The 15099-nt window shown below is 33.0% G+C and overlaps 1 long non-coding RNA gene across 1 annotated transcript; it reads left to right on the top strand.

Moving 5' to 3' along the window:
* LOC108662521 lies at positions 9994–11609 on the top strand. The gene is made up of 4 exons (XR_001928402.1): positions 9994–10266; positions 10363–10398; positions 10587–10642; positions 11444–11609. It is a non-coding gene; the product is annotated as an uncharacterized LOC108662521 (long non-coding RNA).

The raw sequence follows: 15099 nt of genomic DNA, 5'->3' as shown, positions 1-15099 counted from the left end.
TAGTTGGGGGCCCACGTGTCACTGTAAAAGAAATTTTATACTTCAGTTATCTGCTTTAAAGTACGTGTGAATATACTTAGCTTTTACACTACAAAAATTATTTACGGATTTCTCTATAAATATTATTTTTTTATAAAATAAAATATTTTATTGAATATTATTATTTTATTCAAACAATTATAATTTCATTTCAAATAATTATTTTAGACATCTAAATTTACTTTTAATTATGAAACATGTGTTTTTCACCCACACACCATGTTTTTGGCGGGTTTCGGTATTTTCGAAGAAAAATGATGAAAATGCCCCTGTGAGCCAAACAATAATATTATATTGTTTTGATTTGGAAACGATTTGTGATTTCTTGAAATGCAAGATTTAATAACTGTCGCTCACCGGGGAGATGCGAAAGCTGATGCTAAGCCTTGCAGGGTTTCGATCGCCATTCCGAGTAATGAGTGCCTATCGGGACGTCTCGGCGGTTGTCATGGGCTCGATGGGAGTTCCTAGTCGTGACAACAACATAAAACATTGTTTCATAAAACACACAAAAACAAAGACAATAGAGGCATAGCTTCAAGACTGAGTTTGTCTTTCTTATCTTTCCTACCAACTTACTTTTTAGTCCTATTTTCCTATTTTCTCCCTTTTTTGTCATCATGCAAAAGAGGGGCTTAAAGGTGAAACTTATCTAATCAGATTCGAAAAAGGACTCATTTAAGTAGGATTCATCAGTCCCTAGGTGCACATTAAGATGTTCAACATGAGTGGAATGAAGGGATTCAGGTTCAGAAGATGAGAAAGATCTAGAAGAGATGTCTTAAGGTGATGCAAATTTAGAAGTTGGTTTGGTAGTGGACTCAGTAATTCTAGCAGATTTTCTTCTTATGAAAACTTTGGTTTTAGTGGCCATTATTTTCTATCTTTTCTTGCAATTTTCTTGGCAATAAGAGCGAAATCAACTGCTTAATCCTTGTCTTTGATTTGTTTCCCCAGTAACTTGTTCTATCCCTTTTTGAGTTGATAGAACGTTTTACTCCATCTTTACTCTTTGTTTTGCTTGGTCAAATTAAGGTTCCTTAAGAATGTCTTTAATAAAATCAGAGATTGGGATGCCTTCAGATCCTTCAGGGGGATTTCCATCACTTTTTCCTGTAATTGGGTGTTCTTCTTCACCTTGAGTTTCTTTCTCTAGTTCTCTTTCTTGTTCAATTTCTTTTTAAACTTTTTCATTTTCCTTTTCTTGTCCAGTTTCTAGGCCTTGTTTTTTTTTCAAAGGAATTGTAGCATCTTGCTTATTTTCATTATCTGTTTACTCTTTCCTTATTTTTTTTCTTCATGTTTAGATGTGTGTGGATCAAATTGCTCAATAGCAATTCTTTCACTAGACATACTTGCAGCAATGGCTGGAGCTTCAGAAGTAGAGGGTTTGTTTACGTTGGCTTGATGTAGAAAGGCTTCAAGCTGCTGAAGTTTCTCTTCAATGCTTGTTCTTTTCACAACTTACTTAGTTAAGTACCCATCAATCTTCATGAGGAGATTTAAAATTATTTCACCTTGAAAGGGTGGTTGGCTAACACTGGTGAAAGGTTTGGAAAAGGTTCCAGTAGTGAGAGGTAGTGGTGTACTTTTTGTGGTTTTGATGCATTCATTACTTTCTAGTTTGTAACCCCTTTTCAGCACACTTTTTAAGAAAATTCCCTTATCTTTATTCTTGGTCTAGTCTGTTTGGAATTTTATACTCAAAATCCCCTTCTTTTTCACTAGTTCTAAAATGATGTTGCCATATGGCAAGTTGGCCTTGTCTCCCAATAGAGTTGCCTTGATTCTCTCAATTATGTATCTTCCTAAATTTAATGGAATGTCATTAAACACAGCTTCCATCAGCCACAAGTCATGGGTACTAACGTAGCTAAAGCTACTACTTCTTCCATGGAGTGTATTTGCAATAAAATAATTTAAAATTTTAAGTTGAGCATTTTTAATGTCACTGGCATAACTACTGGAGGGAAATTTCTCTTTTTTTCCAATTACAATTTCCCAAATATGACTGGGATCATATTTTTTAGTTATTTTAAATTCTCCCACTTCAAACCCTGTTTTTAGAAATTCTCTTTAAGTCTCGGGCACTAATATGAAATTCTCTACCACTCAAGAGGACATTCAAGTATCTTCTATAAATTCTTCTTGATTAACTAGTTTAGTTTTGTCCACAGTAATATTATATTAAAATTTTTTAACTATTGAGGGGGTTAAACATCCTATCCTTAAGGATACTTAGATTCTTCAATTTAAAGCTTTCAAAACATTCTTCCAAATCCTCTTTCACTATCAGTACTTCATTAAAACTAGACCAATCAAACAACTTTCCACATGAAATTGTTGCATTTTATATTCTCTGAAATCTATCAGCATGCAACTTATTCCTAAATCAAGAAGTAGAATTGGTACCTTTTCTTGTGGGGATCTTTGTATCAGTAGTTCCTTTCCCTTTCTCTAAAATCTTCTTTTTATTCTCATTCTTCTTCTCGGTTGAGGATTCTTGGGTTTTCCCTTTCCTTTTCAAAAGAAGAGCTAGGGGATCATCACTTTCTATTTTTCCTTTCCCTTTCTCAGCAACCTTATGTGTGAGAGATGTTTTCACCATGGGGCTCTCTTTACATAAGGATTATCGGGCTTCAGAGGAAAAGAGAAAACGAAAAATCTAGAGGCTCTTGGGTATTGATTTTCTAAGAAATGGTTCTCTAAGTAATTGAAGGGTCTTTTAAGAGGAGTTATTAACCGATTAGCCACATTTTGAGTGGGTGGTTTCTCAAACCACCTGCCTTATTTGTTTTATTTGAAATTTTTCCCGCGTTACAATCCTTTTTTGTTAACAAGGGTGTTTTAATCGATTAGCTTGTGTGTTAACCAATTACTGTATTTTTGACTTAAGGCTTTCCCAATATTTGACTTTCATTAATTGATTAGAGACACCTTTAACTGATTAAGGATTCACTAACTTAGACTAGCTAACTTAAGATAGAAATGTTCTAATTGATTAAAAGGGGTCGTAATTGATTATAATGAGCCTTATTTCCCTCTTAACATCCCTATAATTAATCAAAACACTTCCTAATCGATTACATTAAGGAATGAACACAATCATTATGCCATATATAATCAAAGACATGATTATTTCAATGCAGTTTAGACTTTGTTAGCATCAACCATTCTTAGATCTCTCCTTATTCTACAAAATTGTTCTTCACTCAATGGTTTTATGAAAATGTCAGCTAATTAAAGTAAGGTGTTTGCAAAATCTATTTCAATATCTCCCTTAAGCACATGATCTCTAATGAAATGATGCCTTATTTTTATGTGCTTTGTTCTAAAGTGTTGAACAGAATTTTTGTAGATATTTATGGAATTCAAATTATCATAATAAATGAGAACTTTATGCATAGCCATTCCAAAATCATTTAATTGCTACTTAATCTATAGTATTTGTGCACAACAACTACCTAGTGATATATACTCAGCTTTAGCAGTTGATAGAGTAATAGAATTTTGTTTTTTGCAAGACCAAGACACAAATATGTTTCCAAGGAATTGACAAGTACCATAATGCTTTCCGATCAGTTTTGCTGCCAGTAAAATCAGCATCGGAATAGCCAAAAAGATTAAAAGATGTACCTTTTAGGTACCATAGGCCTAAGCTTTGAATATCCAAGAGATATCTAAAAATCTTTTTTACTGTAATCAAATGTGATTCCTTGGGACATGATTAGAATTTTGCACATAAGTAAACACTGAACAAGATATCAAGTATACTTGTAGTTAGATAAAGTAGTGAACCGATCATACTTTTACAAAGCTTTTGATCCACATTTTTCCTTTTATCATCTTTGTCAAGCTTTGTGAAGGGGCTTATAAGAGTTCCAATTGATTTCAATTCATCACACCATATTTCTTCAGTGTTTCTTTGGTATACTTTTCTTAGTTGATGAATATTCCATCGTCACATTGCTTGATTTATAGACTAAGGAAAAACTTTAGTTCTCCCATCATGCTATTTCAAATTCTCCCTGCATTTTCTTGGCAAAATTCTCACATAACCTTTCATTAATAGCACCAAATACTATATCATCAATATAAATTTGAACTACAATTAAATCAATCTTATTTTTCTTAACAAACAGTGTATTATCTACACTCCCCCTAGAATATCCCTTTCGATTAAAAATTTAGAAAGTTTTTCATACCAAGCTCTAGGAGCTTGTTTCAATCCATATAGAGCTTTATGCAATTTATATACATGATAAATTTTATCAAACACTTTAAAACCAGGGGGCTATTCAACATAAACCTTTTCTTGTATAGAACCATTAAGAAATGCACTTTTAACATCCATTTGAAACAATTTAAAGTTTATGAAGCATGCATAGGCAAGTAAAAGCCTAATAGCTTCTAATCTAGCTACATGGGCAAAGGTTTCATCCTAGTCAATACCTTTTTCTTGATTGTAGCCTTGAGCAACTAACCTTGCCTTGTTTCTTACCCCATTTCCCAACTCATCCATCTTGTTCTTGAATGCCCATTTTGTACCAACAATTGAGTGGTTGGTTGGCCTTAGAACTAGAGTCCATACTTTGCTCTTTTCAAATTGGCCCTGCTCTTTTTGCATGGCTATTATCCAACTTTCTTCCTTTTTAGCTTCCTCAAAAGTTTTAGGTTCCATTTGTCATATGAAAGCAAGATACTCACAAGCTTTTCTTAATCCCCTTCTAATTTTGACACCTTTCGAGGGATCACCAATGATTAGTTCTTAAAGATAATTCCTTAGAAATCTCCAACTTCTAAGAAGATTGTTGTGCTGTTCTTCAATTCTTTGCAAGTCTTCTAATGGTGGTTCATCATCGTTTTTTTCCTTCAAGCTTTCTCCATCATTCTTTTTGTTATTCAAGCTCATTTTCTCCATTTTCTTCTCACTGTCATCTGCATCATCATCATCAAACACTACCTTCCTTTGTGCAGCATTAGTCTCATAAAAAACAATATGAATTAACTCTTCTGTAACTAAAGTTCTTTGTTAAACACTCTATATGCTTTAGAGTTCAATGCATAGCCTAGGAAAATTACCTCATCACTCCTAGCATCAAACTTTCCCAATGTGTGTTTTTCATTATTTAAAACAAAACATTTGCATCTTAAACTCCTTAGGTGAGAAATATTTGGTTTTTTTCCTTTGTAAAGCTGATAAGGGGTTTTAGAAATCATGGCTCCAATGAAAACTTTGTTCAAAATATAAGTTGCAGTATTAACAGCTTTAGACCAAAAGTACTTTGGCAAGTTATTTTCACAAAGCATTATTCTTGCCATTTCTTTTAAAGTCTTACTCTTTCTTGTAACAACTCCATTTTGTTGTGGAGTTATAGGAGCAGAAAATTGTGATCAACACCATTTTCATTATAAAAAATTTCAAAATTATCACTTTCGAATTCACCACCATGATCACTCCTAACACTAACAATGATGAGGCTTTTTGCATTTTGAACTCTTCTACAATGTTTAACAAAAGTTAGCAATGCATCATCTTTATGAGTAAGAAAATATACCCATGTATATCTAGAGTAATCATCTACAATAACAAAACTATATGACTTGCCTCGTAGATTAGTAACAGTGATTGGTCCATACAAGTCAACATGCAATAGGTCAAGTGGCCTAAAGGTTGATTTGACTTTCTTAGATTTAAATGAACTTTTAACTTATGTCCCAAATTTACATGCATCACAAACCTTGTCATTTTCGAATGATATCTTTGGAAGTCCAATCACTAGGTTGTTTCTTAAGAGTTTTGATATGGTGTGCATGCTAGTATGTCTTAGCCTTCTATGCTACAACCAATTATCACATACATCATTGGCAATAAGGCAAGATTCACTAGGCTCAATTTCATCAAGAAAGATGACATACATATTTTTAATTCTTTTGCCAATGAATGCAACTTTGTTACTATCAAAATCAATCATTTGACATCCATGGGAATCAAAGCATACTCTAAAACCCCTATCACAAAGTTGACTAATGCTTAGTAGATTATGCTTTAGACCTTTTATAGTAAAACATGCTTGATTTTAGTTTGAGAGATGTTATCAATGGTTCCAATTTCGTGGATAATACCTTTGAAGTCATCACCAAAGGAAACACTACAACTATTCCTCTTATCAAACTTTGAGAATAGTTTATCATTTTCAATCATGTGTCTAAAGCAGTCACTGTTTAAGAACCAAGGTTGCCTCTCTTTTAGTTGAACTTCAAACCATTGGCCCTTTAGGAACCTAAACCAATTTGGTTTTAAGAAAGTTTTTATTCAAATGACAACATTCAGAACACATATGACCTTTTTTACTACATACATGACAGTGACATGAGACTGCATTAATTTTTCTTCTAAGACTTATTTGTTTTTTATGCTTTTCTTCATCTTTTGATTTCAGTTTTGATCTTTCTTCTTTTTTAACTTTAAGTGTAACATTTTTATCAACAACTCTTTGTAATTTTAAATTAATGTTTTCTAATTTAAGCTTCAAGAATTCAAAATTAGTTTTGGACTATTCAACTTCAATTTGAAACATATTCTTTTGATCCAAAATAGAGTCATACTTATACTTAATTTTTGCTAATTCTTCATTCAATGCTACAACTTTTTTTTTCTCATAGTTTTATATTTCAAAGCAAGTTTTTCAAATTCAACATATAAGCCATCATATTCATCTTATAGATCATCATAGAAAATATCACATGAATTAGATGCTACCTTAACTTCTTCTTCTCTTGCTATTAAGCAGAAATTTATTTTTTCTTCTAATTTTTCTTTTTCTTTTTCCGAGTTTGAGGAGTCACTATCTGACCATGTTGTTGCTACCATTACTTTCTTTGGTTTCTTCATCATTTTTGAAGATTCTTCTTTTAGCATTGGACATTCTGATCTGAAATGTCTTGGTTTCTTACATTCAAAGTAAATCATCTCATCTTTCTTGTTGAAATCACCCTTGTGTTTATTTTTTCAAGAGAGACCTTGGTCTTTCTTATAATTTTTCCTTCCAAATTTTCTGTCTTTTTATCCCATCAGCTTTTTAAACCTTCTGGCCATCATTGCTAATTCTTCATCATCATCACTTGACAATTCTTCAAGTTCTTCCTCAAGTGTACTAATCTTGAGTATAACATTTTTTCTTTTCTTTTTTTCTTTTTTCTTTTCTTCATTTTCTTTTTTCTTTATTTTAAGTTCATGTGTGAGGAGTGGGCCATAAATTTCATCTAGTGTGACTACATTGAGATCCTTGGCTTCTCGGAAGGTAGTGACCTTCGATTTTCCAACTTTTTAAGAGGTATCTAAGTATTCTTTTCCTAACTCATATTTAGGGATAGTTTTTTCAAATTGATTGAGCTTGTCTGTAATATTGGTAAACCTATTGAACATGGTAGAGATATCTTCATCTGGTTTTATTTTGAACATTTCATAATTATGGATGAGTAAGGCAATTTTGGACTCCTTTACTTGTGAAGTCCCTTCATGAATGACTTTGAGTTTATCCCAAATCTCTTTAACTGTTGTATAACTAGAGATTTTGTTGAATTCAATAGGAGTCAGTGTGCAGTGAAAAGTGTTGATTGCTTTAAAATTTGTTTGGACCTTTTTAACTTCAGCTTTAGTCCACTCAGCTTTTGGCTTAGGCATTCTCTCACCAATGACAAAACTAAGTGAGGTGGGAACATAAGGTTCTCCTGTGATTACATCTTACATTTCATAGTCAAGGGCTCTAATGTATATAGACATCCTAACGCTCTAATAAGCATAATTTGATCCATCAAATAGAAGAGGCCTATTTGTGGATTGACCCTCAGCAACAACTGACTTTTGCAAAGCCATATGGATCTCCCCTAAGGATGTTAAGCCTTAAATTTGAGGGTATGGCTTTAATACCAATTTTTGGTCTAGTTGAAGTGCTAGAAGGGGTGAATAGTATTAAAAATTTTAAAGATCAGCCCTTTTTGAATGATAGAACTTTTAACTAATTATAGGAAGATGGATGTAAAGCTTGTGATAGCTAAAAGGCACCAAGTAAGGAACGGTAGATAGAAGTGAACAATGCAAGACTATTTATAGTGGTTCGATTTCCTTAACCTACATCCACTACTTTGATATCCCAATTAAGGATTTTCAACCCAACTTCACTATACTAGTAGAATTAACAGCTTCCACCAAGCTTTTACAAGGTGAGCTTTTAAACCAAGCTTTAATCCATTTCAACAAGCTTTAGAGTACTTCTCACACTCTAATTTTCTGAAAAGATTACAACCAAGTTCAAATACTTTTTCTGGAATTGGAATGAAGGACAAGTGTTTTTTTTGGTGAAAAATATTTGGCTTTTTTCTCAAAATGGTTCTCTTCTCATTTAATCTTACATCTTTGACTGTTGGACCTTTTTTTCATACTTAGAAAGTCAGATTTTTTTGTTAGGAGTAGTTTCTAGTCATTTGAGACAGCTTTGATGCCATTCTATCTATTATTTTATCCTCTAATGCTTAAATTCAAATAGGTAGACAGAGTTCGGCTAACTAGTTATAAGCAACTCTAATTATGGCTTCTTTACTTGTACTGTCATGCTGTTGAGTACTCTGCATTAATCGATTACAGGAGATTTTAACTGATTAAGAGATCTTTGTCTTCAGGCTTTTCTACTTTAGCAGACTTCCTCTAACTAGTTAATTATCCCCTTAACTGATTGGAGTTTTACTTCTTTTACACTTAACCAATTAACACAAGCTCTAATAAATTAAAACATCTTCAAATTTGCACTTATTCATTTTGGCTCCATTCAATTGTCCACTTCACTTTAAATTTGAATTTTGGTGTTTTGGAGATTATTTAAGTCTTGAAATCTAACCAATTAATTTCATGCCTTAACCAATTAGCACACCTTTGTTTTCCATTGTCCAACTTCACACCTTTGTTAAGCTTAGTGCTAATTGATTATGATTTTTTTGTTTTGCTATAACTTGTAGCCCAACCATTCCTTAATTGATTAAGGCCTTTTGATAATCAGTTACAAAAGCTCTGTCTTGACTAACTCTTTCCATCTATCTCACTTTAACTGATTAGCCTATTTATTATATGATTTTACTTTTAATCATTCATTTTATTAAGGGAATTTACTTTATCCTGCACACTTAAATAATGAAGTTAAACATTAATGAATGAAAATTGTTTTGTTATCATCAAAAACATATTGAATCAACATGGGGTAATTGATACTTTGTGTAACACCTCGTACTTTGATATGTTGGCTAGTAAAGCTTATCGGATGCCAATTGAGGTTAATTAGAATATTTAAAAGTGATGAAAAGTGAAAGGCATAGTTTGAAATAAAATATTTCGCACACGAAGAAATAATAATTAAATAATAATATTTTTATCGAGGATGAATTAGCGAGATAAAAAGTGATTCAAAAGTGAATCAAGGCATAATAGAACATTTTGGGTACCAACGAGACAAGTGAAAAATTTTGAAATAAAATAATATTTTATTAATAAAATAATATCAAAATATTAATATTTTATTTGATGTCAAAATTGGTCCTGAAGGAGGAGTATATCATCAATTTAAGTGGGGGAGAAGAAGAACGAGGGAATTTCAAAGAAAAATGACGTTAGTGGGGCCCGTGTGTCTTTATTAAATAAAATTAGTGCGGGTAAGTATATATTTAAATATTATAGTGATACTGCATTAAAGTGTGAACTTGATATTTTGTTGGTACAAGTGTTAAGGAGGAAAAATAGAAAGAAATTGGAATTAAAAGATTGTGGGAGGACTTAATTAAAAAGAAAAAAAAAACCATGGAGGGTAAAAAGGTAATTTTACCATTAGTTTGGTCAAAGCTTCCAAACTCTTATCTTCTTCTCCCATGACTGGTTCTTATCCACCCAAAAGATATTTTCTTCTTCTCCTTCATGCTCCCATGCCATTTCACCCTACCACCATTGAAATCAAAATTTTCATTTCTTTTCCTTTCCTTTTTTTTCTTACTTTTTCCTTCTCCTATCTTATTATGCACCAAAACCATAGCTTCTAACCCCATTTTTTAGCACATCTAAACCCTAGGAGAGAGAGAGAGAGAGAGAAATATCTTTCTTTCTTTCTTTCATTTTCTATTTCTACTCCACCTTCATCAACACTTGAGTTTTCAACTTCAAATCTTCATTTTTAAAGCCAAAAGGTATATATTTCCAACTCTTGAAATTTTTGAATTTATGGTTATATTTTCAAATTTTATTTCCTAATTTCTTCAAATTCTTTTTCTTGAAAATATTAGGTTTTTATTGATCTTTGTGCCTCCAAGCTCATTAAGGTAAAGAAACCTTAAATTTGAATAGCCAATTTAATGGGTTTGTGAATTAGACTAGAATTCTAGATTAAATGTTAGGTTAAAAGGCAATTTAGCTAGTGTATATTCATTAGAATTTTTAAGTTCAAATTCATGACTTATTTGAGGCTGTCATGGTTTAATTGTAAATATAGGTTTTGATGGTATTTCAGGACTTACTTGGATTAAGATCTTGTGGGTGATAGTTTTGTAAAGTGACATTATTAAGGTGAGTGAACTTGCATTTAAAAGGTTTTGAACAAATGCATATGTGTTGAATGAAATGCTAGAATATCCTTAGTTGACTTTTTTAAGATTTATGCACAGGAACAAGCTTTTCACAAGTGATACTTCTATGTATTTAAACGTATAATGTGATGAATTACGTATTTGAAATATTATGTTGAATTTTCAATTGAATTATGGCATGTGATGTATTGTCATGCAAAGATTCTTGATACATGTTGTTATATGTGCCATGCATTGAAATGTAATGTTGAGTGATAATTATAACCGTGCGTGTGTGGTGTGGGAGTGCACATGACGGTGATGATGGTGTGCGGTGTGGGAGTGCACACAATGATGATATTTGCCATGTGCAGTGTCGGAGTGCACATGATGGGGATGTGGTGTGCAATGTGGGAGTGCACACGATGATGATGATATTTGCCATGTGCGGTGTGGGAGTGCACATGAGGATATTAGCTATATGCGGTGTGGGAGTGCACATGAGCTGAGTTGAGGATGGAAGTTGTGTGAGTTGAGCCATGTTGTCTAGTTGGGATTGACCTTGATGTGTTTCATGCATGTTTGAAATGTGATTGCATTGAATGTTGAAAGTTGAATTTCCTAAACATTTTAAAATGATTTAAAAGTCAACATGGCATTGAGTTTTGTTTATGATATACAAATTGCATGGTTTCACTACAATTGCATCGTGTTTCCTAAAGATCTTTCGTATCGTTTGCTTGTTCCCTTTCTATGTTCACTCACTGGGTTTATACTCACCTTTTTCGACTCCATGTTTTAGTTTTCAGGATCGAAGGTAATTAGATCCTAGGTCGAGGTGCTCCCTCCTATTCATCTTTCGGTAGGTTCTCTACGACTCTCAATGATAGCACCCACGCTCAGAGTCACTCTGCTGGTTGTCAAGGGTTTGTTGTATGTTTATATGTGATGGTTTAATGTAAATTGTGAGATTTGTTGTGAAATTTTTATGTACTTGGTTTTCACGATTTAAATTTTGAAGAGATTGTTATTAGAAATTAGGAGTTTTAGATCCTTAAGAAAAAGAAGTGATAGATGGACTACTTATGGGTTTACATAGAGAGGCTTGCTTAGGCGTGGTGGGCTATGCCTATTGGGCCCATGCACCGGTCATGGCCTGGGTTTTGGGCTGTGACAAAGTTGGTGTCAGAGCCCTAGGTTTAATCGAGTCCTAAGAATTCTCGTGTCAGTCAGTGGAGTTGTCGGAGTTAATGTAGAGTCTTGTTTATGGTTTGTGACTTCAGCACAAGTCATAGACAAGAGGTTATATAAATTGTTATTCCAAGTAACCTACCCTTTTGCTAACGTCACATAAAGGTCATAAGTGATGCCATCGTCTAGGTTTTAGATGCCACCTGAGACACAAGCGATTGTTGAAAAAATTTTAAGCAAATGCTTCTAATAAAAGGTTAATATAATGATATATCCCTTCGACTAAGTATGGAGGAAAGTGGAGTTGGACTAATAGGTCTGTAATAACTTGTTAATTTGGTGGAGTTATAATTTGATTCCATGATGGTCGATGAGAAGAAAATTAGATAACTATGAATTGTATTTGAGGTCAATATAAACCAGCACGCGTGATAATGGTAATAAGGGGCATATTTTGACTTGAATAAATTGTGATTGTTATAAATGATGTGTGGTCATCAAGTAAAAGGCTAGTAAACAAATCTGCTCTAAAGATGAGCTTGAATTTTGCTATGCTTAGAGTGAAGCCAAAGGATTAAACGACAAGTTGTGGATTTGGTAGCTTAAAGTTAAATGACTTAGAAGTGTTGATTTTAGTCTAGATGTCATATGGAGTTCTATGTTTGAGCTTAATATACAAGTTTCTTTAAAGATAAATTCAAAAGTCTATATGGTTCAGTATGCAACCTATGATGTAAATGATTAGTCTTGAATTTGATTTCTCCAAAGGTAAAAGATTTAGAAAATGTTGACTTTTGGATAAGCTCGAGGAGGGAGCTTTTGCATCCTAAGTTTACAAATTTGGATCTTATGGCTACAAAGGCAAGATGCAACAATTAAGTGAATTGTCTACCTTGCCAATGTTAATGGTTAAGGATTGGTGAGTAAAGTTAAGATCGCAATGCAAGGTGATGTACACTTTGATATTTATGTCCCTAAGAGTTATTTAGAGATCATTGCTTAATCAAATTTGCACTAAATGTTATGGTAAAGGTATATGAATATTAGTAGTGAAATATGTCCAAAATGAGATATGTTGAGATTAATGTTCCAATCGCGAACTTGTGATAGAAAGCTAGTTTTGCACATTGTGGTTTTCATGACCATGAAATATATGGAGGTTATCAATATGTAGGCATACACTTGGAGTTGTACATCTTGTGATTCGCATGCATCGTATGGAAGGAGATGTCCCATAGAAGGATTTAGCCTAATTGGTGGTTACATGACTATAGGCTTGGCATGAGATTGAGAATGCCCTAACATGTACGAGAAGTGTGTTGTGAAAGTCCGAAAGTCATTAAGATGAATGATAGGTGAAACATAGAAGTTGTTATGATGAGCATAAGAAGCTTAAGGATAATCAATGCAAATATATTAAGTTAGTTTGGTTCGGTTCGAATAATAGCAAAGACACCTTGGGAGATCTTAAAATAATGTCCAATGGGGTCAATGAGCTAAATGTTATCGAACATACATTAAATTGTTAAAGTTATGAGTGGCCTTGAAGATAAGCTTTTAATTGTGTAAGTCCTCAACAGAATTCTATTAAAGGATGTGTTTAAGTGTTTTGGAAGTGTATTGAAAAGCATAAGAACAATATACTAGTTTAACTTACTATAAGAGGTCGAATTTGGATGGCCATGAGTGGCTTGTGAACAATCAAACAGTGTATAAGTATATGCTCATAAAGGGAGCTATGATTGATAGATAAGGGTGGAACCTTAGAATTTCATTGTCATCATTATGAGATTATATTTTGTATAATATGATCTAGCGTAGAACTTTAATGATGAGATAGTGTTCACTACATTAGGCATTGACTGTAAGTTATGGACTTGTATCCACTTTGTGGACACCCTGGTGAGATAAATTCAAGAGATTTTTCACAATGAGAAAACATTAAAACTCAAAGAGCAAATGGCTATCTAGTCAAGTTGGGGCTCGTGACTGATATGTCTCAGAAGTATAAAGATGTGTTGAAAATATAAGGATGTTTGGAAATGTTGGTTTGAGGCAATGATTATCTTGCCATTATGTAGACCTAATGAGGTTGCGGTCTCGATATACTTGCAGATGCAAGGCATAAATTGTGAAACGTGCTTCCCCCACAAGTTTCAAATTATTTTGAGTAATTATCAAGGTAAAGTGCTTGTTAAGGGAAGGCAAAGGTTGAATTGTGCTTCAAATGCTTAGAGAACGATGATGATATGGTCTGATTAGATGATACTACCCTTGGTGAGGGAATAGAAATACACTATGAAAATTGTAGAGATCTACTTAGAAAAGAGATGATGATTTGAGATTTTAAGTTTTCGTATACGAGTGAAGACTTTGGTAATGAGCTATGACCTAGAGGCATGATATTAGAATATGAATTCTGGCTAAGAAAAATCAGCTTTTAAGATACGTGGTGCTTGGGGATGATGCTAATTAGTGATTGACTCTTGTATGAAAATAGAACACATAAACTGGTTTTGAGTATTCCCCATGTGACGGTGAGCACGATCTGATTAAACATAAGAGGAGATGATCCTAAACTTGATTTATTAGTTATTTCAGTATTACAAGTGGCTTATTGAGCTTGATATGCCTAAGACTACTTGAAGTTGAAATTTTTGGAAATATATATATGAATATATTGTTGCAAATTGGTACAAAAACTCATACGGAGTTAGTTATAATTTGATTCGATGATGATATTCTGTCAATGGTTATAGCACTAGATAATGACTAAGATAATCTATTGGTGATCTTGGTAGAGAACAAGTTAATTATAATGCTGTCAGCTTGAAGGTAAGTGTTTATACTTTTGGTACGAGTTCATAAAATTCTATCATATCGTGATTAGCTTGGTGTTTTTGATATAGCCTGAGAGGCTTGGCATATGAACTAGCCTAATTGTAAGCTAGACTTTGTTAGGCTATTATGAAGTACACAAATAGATAAGTATGCCATGAATTTAATATCCTAAGGGGCAATGGAAAACAATGTATCAGTTTTGGTATAGCTCCAATATATAGTTTTCATATATGAAGATTTGGGGAAAAATTTATAACTTATGCATGAAAGTTGTGCATTTGAATTTATGTAAGAAAACTTTAAAATTTGCCTTGTTTGACATAAAGCCCATGATTGAGAATGAATAATTATGGATTTAATATTCTAAGGTAAAAAGGCTAAAAGAAGTTAATTTCGGAAAGGTCTTAGTAGATTATTCTTCAATTT

The sequence above is a fragment of the Theobroma cacao genome, chromosome 6 (genome assembly GCF_000208745.1).
Source record: "Theobroma cacao cultivar B97-61/B2 chromosome 6, Criollo_cocoa_genome_V2, whole genome shotgun sequence".
Lineage (NCBI taxonomy): Eukaryota > Viridiplantae > Streptophyta > Magnoliopsida > Malvales > Malvaceae > Theobroma > Theobroma cacao.
Note: the sequence above shows the minus strand (reverse complement) of the source record. Positions and strands in the feature narration are given on the sequence as shown.